The sequence below is a fragment of the Paramisgurnus dabryanus genome, chromosome 3 (genome assembly GCF_030506205.2).
Source record: "Paramisgurnus dabryanus chromosome 3, PD_genome_1.1, whole genome shotgun sequence".
Taxonomy (NCBI): domain Eukaryota; kingdom Metazoa; phylum Chordata; class Actinopteri; order Cypriniformes; family Cobitidae; genus Paramisgurnus; species Paramisgurnus dabryanus.
In genome coordinates, this window is record NC_133339.1 from 45,656,720 (window position 1) to 45,669,835 (window position 13,116).

At 36.5% G+C, this 13,116-nt stretch overlaps 1 protein-coding gene across 1 annotated transcript in view; it reads right to left on the reverse strand.

Moving 5' to 3' along the window:
- The window catches only part of nherf1b (NHERF family PDZ scaffold protein 1b), a 50,804-nt gene that overhangs the window by 28,652 nt on the left and 9,036 nt on the right, over positions 1–13,116 (reverse strand). The gene's annotated exons all lie outside the window — the stretch shown is intronic.

The window sequence follows — 13,116 nt, forward strand, 5'->3', positions numbered from 1 at the left end:
GCTCCTGTTCCACCACATCCCAAAGATGCTCTATTGGGTTGAGATCTGGTGACTTTGGGGGCCATTTTAGTACAGTGAACTCATTGTCATGTTTAAGAAACCAATTTGAAATGATTTGAGCTTTGTGAGCATGACGCATGGTGCATTATCCTGCTGGAAGTAGCCATCAGAGGATGGGTACATGGTGGTCATAAAGGGTTTTGACATGGTCAGAAACAATGCTCAGGTAGGCCATGGCATTTAAACAATGCCCAATTGGCACTAAGGGGCCTAAAGTGTGCCAAAAAAACATCCCCCTCACCATTACACCACCACCAGCCTGCACAGTGGTAACAAGGCTTGATGGATCCATGTTCTCATTCTGTTTACACCAAATTCTGACTCTACCATCTGAATGTTGCAACAGAAATCACGACTCATCAGACCAGGCAACATTTTTCCAGTCTTCAAATGTGCAATTTTGGTGAGCTTGTGCAAATTGTGCTGTTGTAGCCCATCCGCCTCAAGATTGTGCGTGTTGTGGCTTCACAAATGCTTTGCTGCATACCTCGGTTGTAACGAGTGGTTATTTCAGTCAAAGTTGCTCTTCTATCAGCTTGAATCAGTCAGCTCATTCTCCTCTGACCTCTAGCATCAACAAGGCATTTTCGCCCACAGGACTACAGCATACTGGATGTTTTTCCCTTTTCACACCATTCTTTGTAAACCCTAGAAATGGTTGTGTGTGAAAATCCCAGTAACTGAGCAGATTGTGAAATATTCAGACCGGCCCGTCTGGTACCTACAACCATGCCACGCTCAAAATGGCTTAAATCACCTTTCTTTCACATTCTGACATTCAGTTTGGAGTTCAGGAGATTGTCTTGACCAGGACCACACCCCTAAATGCATTGAAACAACTGCCATGTGATTGGTTGATTAGATAATTGCATTAATATAAATTGAACAGGTGTTCCTAATAATCCTTTAGGTGAGTGTATTTGCAATAATGCAAAATTGTGAAAATCGGCAAAGAAATACATTTGAGTTTAATTTAAAACCATTTTATCGAAACTAATATTTTATATTTAAAAAAAAGTATTTATTTTATTATTTACAATCACTCTAATATTCTAATATTTAAACTCCTAAGACCTGGATGTCCACATACATGGACATTAAATTTTTTTGTTGTTTGCACCATAATACTTAATTCTGTGTAACTGGAAACGTGGACAATTACACTGCTTTATGTTCAAAGAAAAATATTTGGTTATTATATTTATTGGGTTTTCCTAACCCCAAATAGCTGGAAGAAATCTGAAAAGAGACAAACCAAAGCTCGAGTCTTATGATGTTAAATAGCAGAACAATTTCATTTAAGTATTTTCATGACATTTCCCCCCTTAATTCTCATTACTTTAATGTGTGAAGAAGTTATAAAAATATTTTGCAATGTAAAAACTCTTTATTCATTTACCAAAACATAATGACAATTTAAAGAAATTTTTGTTAGGTTTTTTTAGCCCAAAGCATGGGAGCAGTAATATATTATTGGCATATTCCCGTTCTCCACCCACCGCATACCAAACCGATCAAACCACACTGGAATGAAAATTATATCATTTTAGTTCTGAAAGAAAAACACAGCGCATGTGTTGAGGTGAATAAAGTCTCTTCTAACATCCCAGAATATAATGTGTGCTGTATGTACTTCAGTCAAACTCCACCCGTTGCTCCCAGTGTTTCCCCTCCTTTCGGCTGGAGCGCAGGAAGAGCTGAACTTCCTGCAGACCACACCTGCTTCCCACTGTCAGAAACAATGCTGAACTCCACCCACACCCACCCAGAACCACAGCTCGACACATGCGGACCGTCACGATGCCGTCACTGAATAGAGACGCTACTTCATCTAAATCATATAGTGGAGGGTGTAACATAAATTACTTCTGCTTAATTTAGTCACCTTCCTGCTTAAATCTCCAATCTAAAAATGAATCACAAAAGAAAAAGATCTGATCATTCTGAGCACTTAGATCAATCAAATACTCGACAGTGGTGTGTGTGTGTGAATCTTAGAGGAATGCCTGAATGTGTAAAGACCCAATAAAACTGACAAGCATATCCTTCAGTTTAACAGGATTTTGTTTCAGTATACATCCATAAACTTGCTATTTGCATTAAAGAAGGGGATATTTATTTCTAAAGAGAAATATTCCTACAGTATGAATGCAATAAAAGTCATCTATTTTTTGGAAAATTTTCCCAAAAGATAAAATATATGAAATAAACCATATCCACTGGGGGTGGGAGGTATAACAAAAAATCCATTTCACGAAATGAGTCATTTTATTTCATGGTGGCGGTATTTTTCACGATATACATGTTTTTCAGTTTACGTTGTTTTTGGAATATAAACATTTACCCCATTACTTTCTATGAGACCTTAACCATTACGTCTCTTTCTCGTCTTTTTGATCAAAGATGTTTGAACTATGGTGCAAATGGGGCTTCAAACTACAGCGCTCCAGCAGCGCACGTGTCACTGATATAAATGCGAGTTTTATCTTAGCTTGCTTAAAGTTCAGAAAACTTTACAACTATAAGCATTCTGTGCGAGAGAAGCTTTCATAATTTGGCGTCGCAGCCGATTGTGTGCGCCTAGAAAGACCTTGTGTGAGAAACTGCTGCTGCATGAGCACAGAGAGAGAGAGAGATAGAGAGAATGAGTGAGAAAGCGAGTGAGATTTTTATGAAATTACACAAATAAATTGTAAAATAATGATTTCCATAATGACCAATGCAATCTACTAATAGAAGCGCAAATTATTCACAAATAAGCAAAGCTGATGCTCCTCATGTGCATGTGATCTACTAACACCTGATGCACTTGAGTTCAGCACCATGGACATCGCAGCTAAAAAATTCGGGGTGTGAAATCGAAGGACAAAAAATGAAGGTTTACAAGAAGTTTTGAAACACCTCCTATTATGTGACTTCTCCTAGTGACTCCTTTTTTATTACCTCCAGAACAAATAAAAAACATGGCTTGGCAAACATATATGTTTGTAAAAAATATTTCCCTTTGCCCTTCCAAATAAACTGTTATGTGTTAAAAAATCCTCTGCCTTGTACCATGCGCTCTCTGATCTATGTGATGCCTCTCCTATGAGCAACAATTGCAGCCATTTCAAGCACAGAATGATTTAAGACATGCTTTTTTCTGTGTTAAATAATGGGGCACATACCAGTAACATCACATGTGCAAACATTAGTAAATCGCATTGTGTGAATCATTTAAATAATCTCCTCCCATAAGTTTTTCATCTGAAAGGGAAACTCATAGAAATGCATATGCAATATGAAAAAAAATAACTAGACCACAGCTTTTCAGAGCTAATTATCCACTGCATGTCTTTAATAAATCCAGACAGCGTTATTTAACGACAAAATGGTGGTTTGCGCGGGCGCAAGCTGTTAGTAAACCTGGACCTATATCTTACACAGGCTCTGAAATCTTAGACATTTCTTATCTTAGTCAAATTTAAATGACTTCGGCTTATCTTTTAAAAGCCTAATGTATACAACCCATTTCATCATTGCTTGTATTGAGCGAGATAAGATACACTGAATGAAAAGTCATGATTAGAAAAGCTCAGAAATAAAACAATCATTCAATCTTAACTGTATTGGTCCTCTATTTGTGTGCTTGGCCACGGCATCACTGATGCAACAGAGGATGTGTTGTCCATCTTGTGTGGAGGAGAGGATGGAATCTGAAGAATGTGCTGCCATCACAAAAGCCAGTCCTTCTCAAGAGGAGCAACCATTGATATGAAAATGAGAGGAACTACGCATTGGCTTTGACTGAACATCCTGTGTACACAACCCCAGCATTGACCTGAGATCAGTTCTGCCAACCCAACACTACTATGTGACTTCTACACTACTGAGAGACCAATGAAAAAATGCGATTTTTGAACGAATTTTCTTTTTACCTGTTGCTCATGTGCAACCTGTAAATTTGGATGTCGCTCTCTACCTTTACAAAGATCTGTTTCCTAACAGAGTCCTAACATGCAGTGTGAGACTTCTTCACATCCCCATCAAACAGAATATACAACATGCAATTCTATCACGAACATTGCATCTTCATGCCAAAAGTTTGTTATTTGCATGCATTTTAAAGAGCTCCTATTTTCAGATTTTACATTTCCTTTGGTGTGTAAGTGTGTATTAGTACATGTTAATGATATGCAAAAGGTGCTGTGAGTTATCGTCTCCAACGTAAATCTCTTTTCTTGGACAACAACAAACACACAGATTGTAGGCAACAATTTACTTCCTGGGATTGGTGATGTAGACAAGACCGACATTATCATAATACCTCCCACTTGGACTCACAGCCTGTAAGTTAACTCCTGTAAGCATTGCATTGTGAGCGAAACTTTAAAACATGGTAACGAGCGTCACACTTCCATATTCAGGCCAATCACAACGTTCAGATTAGCTGGCCAATCAGGGAGACAGGGCTTTTCAAATCGATGAGTTTTGTACAAAATCCGTCCGTTTGGGGAAGGCAGGATATCTGGAGCTACAAAAATGTATGGTCAGGTGTGTGGAAAATAATTTGTTTTTTAACCATAAACCACGCAAACACATTGTATTAACATTAGAGCTGCAACTATCGACTATTTTTTCAACCGATTAATCTATCGATTATTTTTTCGATTAATCGAATAGTCTAATTATTTTTTTATACATATAATTCCCCAACAAATAATAAATGTAACATCTGCCATTAACGCCAACATTTTATTTAAGCATTTTCTTAATTAAACAAACACACAAACCAAAATTTTCAACATGAAAAATAAAGTGGCAGTGCCACTTTAAAAGAGGCATTATTCACCTTAAACAATAAAATAGGCATATATTAATATTTTAAACATTAGTTTATTATTAGTACATGCATTTACTCAGCATTAGTTCAGACTGAAGTAAAAATAAGTTCATTGTGATTCATTAACCCTTATATAAAATGTAATGGTTATATTATTACTGTTAATATTATTACTATTAGTAGTACTGCATTCTCATTTAACTTTAACATTTAACTTTTCTTAAGTTCCGGGTAAAAAACAAGTTCAGTTAGTATGATCTTCTAATATTTTATAAACAGCGTTTACGCTGCTGTTACTTTAAATAAACGCATGTCAGGAATACCTTACAAGACGAGCTTCTGTAATATCTGCGCACATATTCGCAAAAAAGACGTTCATTGGGAACTCCAGACTGCCAGCTGGCTTTCAGTGCACGCGGGCACATGCCTATCAGTTCTCAATGTGACAGTAACTTATTATTTCAAAACTTCTTAATATAAAAACATGTCCTGCTCTTTATTTACTGTTTCAACATACTGCCCAAAAGCGATGCAATGTCGCGTCTGTCAGGCGTCTCGCAGCTCGTATTAAACGAAGATGTAAACGCAGCTGTATTAAGCACAATATGTATTGATTCTATTGTTGTATAAAAACTTACTGTAATAGTTCAAATTCTTACGCTGACGTCTCGTCATTTTGAGGTCGGAGAGCCCCAGGTTGTTTTCTTTTAAGATGATCATACACAGGTGTTGCGCTGCTGTGGTATGCCATTTCAGTTTTACACAGTATGTGTTTTATTTGGTCTCTGCTTAAAGTATTCCCACACTTTTGATCGCGTTCTGTCTGTTTGGTATAACACTTGAATCACCCGGTCGGAGCTGAAGCCGCCTTCATTTCAAAATGTAAACAGTGCGACGCATCGACGCATTTCCGGCAAATCGACGTAATTACATAATCGACGAAATCGACTTCGTCGACGCGTCGTTCCAGCCCTAATTAACATAACATTGTTTTTAGTGATGAAATAGGTGCACTTTAAAATTTTGACAGTTTAAAGGGGCCATGGTATGAAAATCTGACTTTTCCATGTTTAAATGCTATGATTGGATCCACAGTGCTTCTATAAACCTAAAAAATGTGAAAACAGCACATGAAAACATAGGTCGTTGAAATTTGGATCTCCTTATGATGTCATAAGGAGCTCTTATTATAATAATACCGCCCCTTAATCTGCACTATCCAACCACAACACTGCCATTCAGTGCAGAGAGAAAGACACAGCCTGTCATTCAGCACGAGACAGCATATACAGAGCAAAGATCTCTTTCTAGTCTTAAAGTTACAGTAACCTAATTCATTTGTCAATAATGTTAAATTGCCCTTAGAAGAATGAATATTTGTTGTGCTTATTTATTTGATTCTCTAATAAATCAATAATATATCTAATTAAATAATATAATAAAGGCAAAATCTGTGGTATTATTTTATCTAAAAAAAGGTTAACAGTTACAGTCATCAAAGAGCTTACATATCCGATCATGACAATAAGAAATTGGTACTCAGAGTCGGTATTGACTGGAACAAGGCTACTGTGCTTATCGTTGGCTCTTGGTTCGTAAGGCACATAAATGTTTTCTCATTTCTTAATCTGCTTTGGATAAAAGCATCTGCTAAATGACTAAATGTAAATTTCATTTATAAAACACTTTAAAACAACACTCTAAAAACAAACGGTGCTATATAGCACCAAAAGTGGTTCTTTGCTCGTAATCATAGAAGAACAGTTTTTAGTGCCATATAGCACCGGTGAAGCACCTGTGTAGAACCATTTGGGGGCCATATAGCACCACTATAGCACCAAATATGGTTCTACATGGCACTATGTGGTTCTACACAGGTGCTTCACCGGTGCTATAAGGCAGTGATTCCCAACCGGGGGTACGTGAAGAGTTTCCAGGGGGTACTCGAAAAGATTTACATTTTGCTTTGATCTCATTTACTTTTAATAAAAATGTCTTTTGTTTGTCCAGTCATTTACGTAAGATTTATTTTTGTGAGGAAAGCATTGTAAAAAGGACAACTTTGTTATTTTAATCTTATCATTAATATAATTAGCCGTCAAGAGTAAATGCGCTGCATGATCCAAAACGCAATAGCGATGTCCAACTCAAGAAAGATCTGACTATTTTCAATGAACCTGAATAGTTTCTAAAGACACAAAGTTTATTAACTATAAATAATGTTCAAATAATGCTATAATATTCATTCCCGCTGCCATTACATTTTCAAATTATGCAAAAAAACTTTTGCATTGTTTTTGGCTAACATATATTGTCACGTATGATGTATTTTGTATTCATAGAGAATTTCTTAATAAATTTTGTTTCTCTTTATATTTGAACTGAATAATTTAACTTATTTGCACACTTTAATTATCAGTAACTTAAATTGGGATTTTAGTAGGGCATTTACTAAAAAGGTTGTGAGAGCTCAATTCCAAGCGCCGGAGTGGATAATTTGCGTGTGATTTACTACAAAGGCGCAAATAAAATACACAGGCACAATAATGACATAAGCACATTTTTATAATGACCATTGCAATCTATTAAAGCAGCGCAAATTAGTACAGGGTCGCAAATAAGAGACCTCGGCAGGACATCGCAATGAAAATGCGGATTGCGGAGTGTGAAATTCCAGCTAAGTGAAAGTAAGACGAAAGATGAACGGTAAAAGAAGTTTTGAAATACCTGATTTGACGACGTCTCGTGACTTCTCCTCCTCTTTTCTCCAGCAAATTAAACATAGCATGGCTTGGCAAACTATATATATTTTTTTAAAGTATGTTCCTCTAGCAAAATGTAATACTCTTCTCGCATTAATGTTGCTTCTAAAAGGAAAACTTTCACAAATGCAAATGCAACAAGGTCGCAAAAATAACACCTTTTCAGAGCTAAATATCTACTGCGTGTCTTTAGTAAGTTCAGTCGTTATTTAACGCCAAAATTATGGTTTGCGCAAGCTGTTAGTAAATCTGGCCCTTAAAGGGGTCATATGATGAAATTTTTTAATTTGTAAAATAAGTCTTTGGCGTTCCCAGAGTCCATATGTGAAGTTTTATCTCAAAACACCCTACAGATAATTAATTATAGCATGTCAAAATTGCCATTTTGTAGGGCTGAGCAAAATGTGCCGTTTTTGGGTGTGTCTTTTAAAATGCAAATGAGCTAATAAAATGCAAACACTGAACGAAATGATAGTGGTTTGTTGAAATAATGCTTCATCAGTCAGTGCTTTTTACTTTAATGTTTAAAATTAATAAATATTACTAATTATTTGTCTTTAAAACACAACTTAGGTTTAGTTTTGATAAAGGGGTACTTGAGCCTTACTGATAGGGCTGTGGGGGTACTTAGGGCAAAAAAGGTTGGGAACCACTGCTATATGGCACCAAAAACGGTTCTTCTATGATTACGAGCAAAGAACCACTTTTGGTGCTATATAGCACCATTTTTTTTGAGTGAACTATAAACATTTGGGGACATTTATAACATCCTATTCCATATCTGGATTTGAGAAAACTAAACACATTGTGGCTTGTATCTGTCATGAAGAAGTTCTTATCTCCATTCAGCTGATAAAGATAATCAGAGAATGTAAGTTGTTTAACAATTTACTCTTGAATTTAACTTACTTTCTCTATGGAGACAACAGACTTTGACTGTCTTCATTAAACTGATATAACAATACTACCACAGCCCATATAGCTCCAGCTCCACACATGTACATACATGTGGCCAAATCCTGAGTAAACAACGGCAATTCAGTAAATGACTCATGGACCACAGCTATTCTCATCCCATACCAAACAAACACAAAAGGTCCTCATGAAGGACACACTGGTTGGATGAATTTCTGTGTAAACTGTTCGCAAATTATTTTAAATTTACATTTTTTGCACCTTGTTGTGAAAAACACTTTTAGGCAAATGAGCTACTTACCAAAGTCATTTGCAACAATTTATGCCTAAATGGACAACAGGAAACTATTGTGTTACTTAAAAGTGTTTTACAGATGATTTACCAAAGAATATGCTTCAGCTTTCACAGATATTAAAGATGGAACGCTTTACTCATTCATTGCAACCTCTGCCAGGTACAAAGTTCACCCATATGAGACCAAATGGCCTGCAAATAATTAAGCTCTCTGTCAAACATGGCCAGCTTTGTATTGACTGAATGACCACAGATGACGCGAAACAAAAACAAACAGCATGTGTTTATTGGTCAGTCAACCTGTAGTGTTCCTCTATAGTAAAGCAGCTGGTGTATTTTATGGTATATAATCAAATTTCAGTAATGTTACCAGAGAGATGATTGGCTACAGAAAATGAGTTTACATATGAGAGTTCACACCAGACGCGAATGAAGCGTTAAGTGATTTACATGTTAAGTCAATGCAAAGATGTTATAAACATCCTGCGCCGCGATTCGCGTAAATAAGGTGGTACGAATGGAAAGTTTCGGGCGTTTTACACGCAAGTTGAAAAATCTGAACATCGGCAGATATTCGTGCCGCGTTAACCAATCAGGAGCTTGCCCTAGTAGTGACGTGATTACAAAGTAGCGAGCTGAGGCAGAAATAAGAAAAAACAATGGAGGACGAAATCATTGTCGCTGTATGTGAACACCCGGAGCTGTATGACACATCTTCGTACTTTTATAGAAACAGGAATAAAAAGTATCTTGTTTGGAAGAAAGTGAGTTAGAAGGTTGGACAATCTGGTAAGTTTCAACAATTTGTGTGAATATATTACATACAAAGTCAATGCAAAGACACGAATAGACGCAAGCTCGCCGGGCAATGCGAATTCCCCTCAAACGTGTCTTTGCGCAAGTTGAAAATATTCAGACAAAAAAATTGCATAAAACAAAGTTAAATCACGCGCGTAATGTAGAGCGAGGAATGTGATGCTTCGCATTTGGTGTGTACGCAGCATTAGAGACGTTTTTGTTTTATTTGTATAATTCTGCCTACTGCCACTACTAGCCCAGTCTGCACAGTAACACTTTCATCTTCTGTGCTTTAATATCAAGTGCGTGACTGTATGCTCTGAAAGCATTTGCCAGAGGGGATGAACTATGAGCTGTGTGGCTGCGGTCTTTGATTATTCAAAATCTGACTTTAATTTAAATGGTGTATTTGACTGAACTCTGGAATGCCCAGAGACAAATGTCTGATGGTGAATCCATCACCATCTCTAATCTCTTTACTTTATCATATACAGATTTCATGTAAAGTAATACCACCACCACTGCCTTAGCATAGCAGTGGGACATGACATCTTTGACCCAGTTATTTACTACATCCTCCAGTCGATCTTTTCTGTACCAACCATCACAGGAATTGTACATTAGTCGGCAGGTTTAGGACATCCTAATGGATATCTAAATCAGCTAACTACAGAGGAACCTCAAAGTTCAGTAATTGTCTCTCTTTTTTTTCTATGTATGCCTCTATATATAACACCACTGTGTCTATAGCACAAATGTTGATGTGCTGTTGTATTTCTAAGGGTGTTTGCAGTTGGTCAGTTTGCAGTCTGTTCCTAGGAAATGCATTACAGTACATGTAAATGGGCCCAGATGCACAAAACATCTTGGAACGGTTTATCAGGCAGGGTTTACATTAATCCAGGACTAGGCCTTAGTTATATTAGGACTTGAAGTAGTTTTTACAAAAAAACCTAACAAAAAAGATACTGGTGTGCATCTTGAAACAAAACAATGGAACTGATATATGTTAAAATATGTCAGTACAAGGTGTTTTTAAATGAAGGCAGCTCAAACATGCATTTTAGTCTGGGAGGTTAAGGACTCCTACATTTTTGCTTACAAAGTGTTTTAATGCTAACACTAGCTCTTAAATTTGTGAAAAGTTAGGTGTAGTCAAAGGACCCCCAAGTCACCAAAGACCAAATCACAAACAATACTAAAATGGTTGTTGCCTTTTTTCATGTAAAAGTTTAACAAGTTGTTCTTGTATCCAGTATGGGTGTCTTTTATGTTTGCATGTCTTACTATCATCTTTGATTATGTTAATTGACAGTCTGCTTATTTGTTCTTAAAAATAACGGTGCTACAATGACATAAATGAACCATTTATGGCTGTATGGTTCCTTTAACATCTAAAGAACCATTATGTTTCACAAAAGGTTGTTTCTAGTGTAAAAATGTTTTGTTTTTCACTATAAAAGACGAGAAAGACATTTTTTTTAAATAACCTTGCACTGAATGGTTCTTTGGAGAACCAAAATGGTTATTTTATGGCATCACAGTGAAGAACCTTCTGTAGCACCTTTTAAAAGTGTAGTGATATCCCATAAATGTTTATGAAATGCAGACATTAAGAGGCGGTTTGGTGAACATTTATTTGTTTAAGTATAAATACTTGGCCTACATTTTACAATCTTTATTAAATTTATTTGAATATGCCATCATGTTACTACTTCTACAATATCTATGATTAAATCACTATAAAGGCCATCCCCTATAAACCAATCTCTGTGGCCATAGTTAGTAATCTTGATGACATCATCCATAGAACAAGGTCAACCCCACCCTTTCTACTAGATTAAGATTTCTACCCTTAACTTAGTATTAGTTGCTCTCAGAAGCTTTGTGAAACGTTTTTAGGAGAAAACTGTTAGCTACGAACTTTAACTCCTATTTAGGAGAACACGTTGTAGTAAGATCATTTTAGTTTTGGTCCTAAGATGATGGTTTTTTTTAGTAGCATCACTAACCACGCTTGATATTAGGGGTGTAAATTTGTTCATTGTGATATGATAAAGTATTGATTCTCTCTGCCTGCGATGCGATAGTTGCGGATACATCAAACTTTTCTTTGATGCAATTACGATTTTGATGCAATTACTTTATAATTACAAACCTAGTTAAGCAGTTACATTTTTAATAACTCACGAATGCAAACAAAATATATAACATGAACGTTTAAAAAAGCACAATCTCTGTCCCAATTGGGACATTTACAACAACAAAATAAGAAAAAATACACTTTTTTTATAATGAGGGGAAAAAAGTCACATTAAATTAAGCTTATGATGGCAACAGTCAAAGTGTTTCACCTGGTGCTGCTGACAAAGGTTTTCTGCCTTTATCCAATCCATTTTTCAAATACAAAATATTTCCAACCCCAGGATATGCGTCCAATACCAGGCACAACGTCTCCTGTCTCTTTCGCTGTTACCTGCTCTTTTCCAACCACATATAACCACTGACCTGTCCGCCCCTATGATGGGGACCCAATATCATAATAGAATAACCAGATTTTCATCTCAGACAGAGGACACACACACACACAAACTGCCCTGGATACCTTCATCTATAGTGTTTACTGTACATGCTAATGATCTTCTAATTTAGGCCACAGCCAACAGACAATGACGTTTGTTTATGATAAAGTGTAACATGACCTCTAAATGGTTGCTTGGTTTCACATTGCCAATAATTTGCTGGTTCAAAAATAAAAGCAAAAGGCAATCAATTAATTTAGGGGCAGCTATGAAAAATTTATTATAATAAGTGCAACTGGGAGAATGTAAGGTTAGCATACAAACACATCATACAAGTTCTTAAGATATGAGTATTCAAAAAAAAAAGCTGTTCTGACCTTACTGGAAATGACGTATTCATACAGCACAAAACCTAAAGTATTTCCTATGTCTAGATTCTAAACGTCTACATAATAAGAACAGGCACAGAATCAGTTGTACTTGTTGTTACTATTGAATGGTGTGAGAAAAACACTGTACCTAGATCAGTGCTTACAGTCAGAGGAAATGTGATAGGCACACATCCATGAAAAACAATCAGAGGAAACCACTCTCAGTTTTCTGAAGTCTCTGAAACTGACAAAGGCACCAAACCCAGATTCCCACACATCTGCTTTCACAACAAACACTGCTGCTTTCTTTATAAAGGTTATTATTAGGTCTGTCAGTATAAATCAAAATAAATGTGTACAACTGTCATTATAAAGGGTGGTTTCACATTATGTTCGATTGCCTGGTCCGAACCACAGTCTCTGGTCTCTGTTCACATTATAATATTTTGGTCCGAACCACGGTCCATCAATGATTGTGGAGGTAAGCAGAAAATGAACAGAAGTTATGTTTACACTCTGTCACTCTTGCGCCCAGATATCTGCCAGCACTAATCATCAATGTTGATGAGCA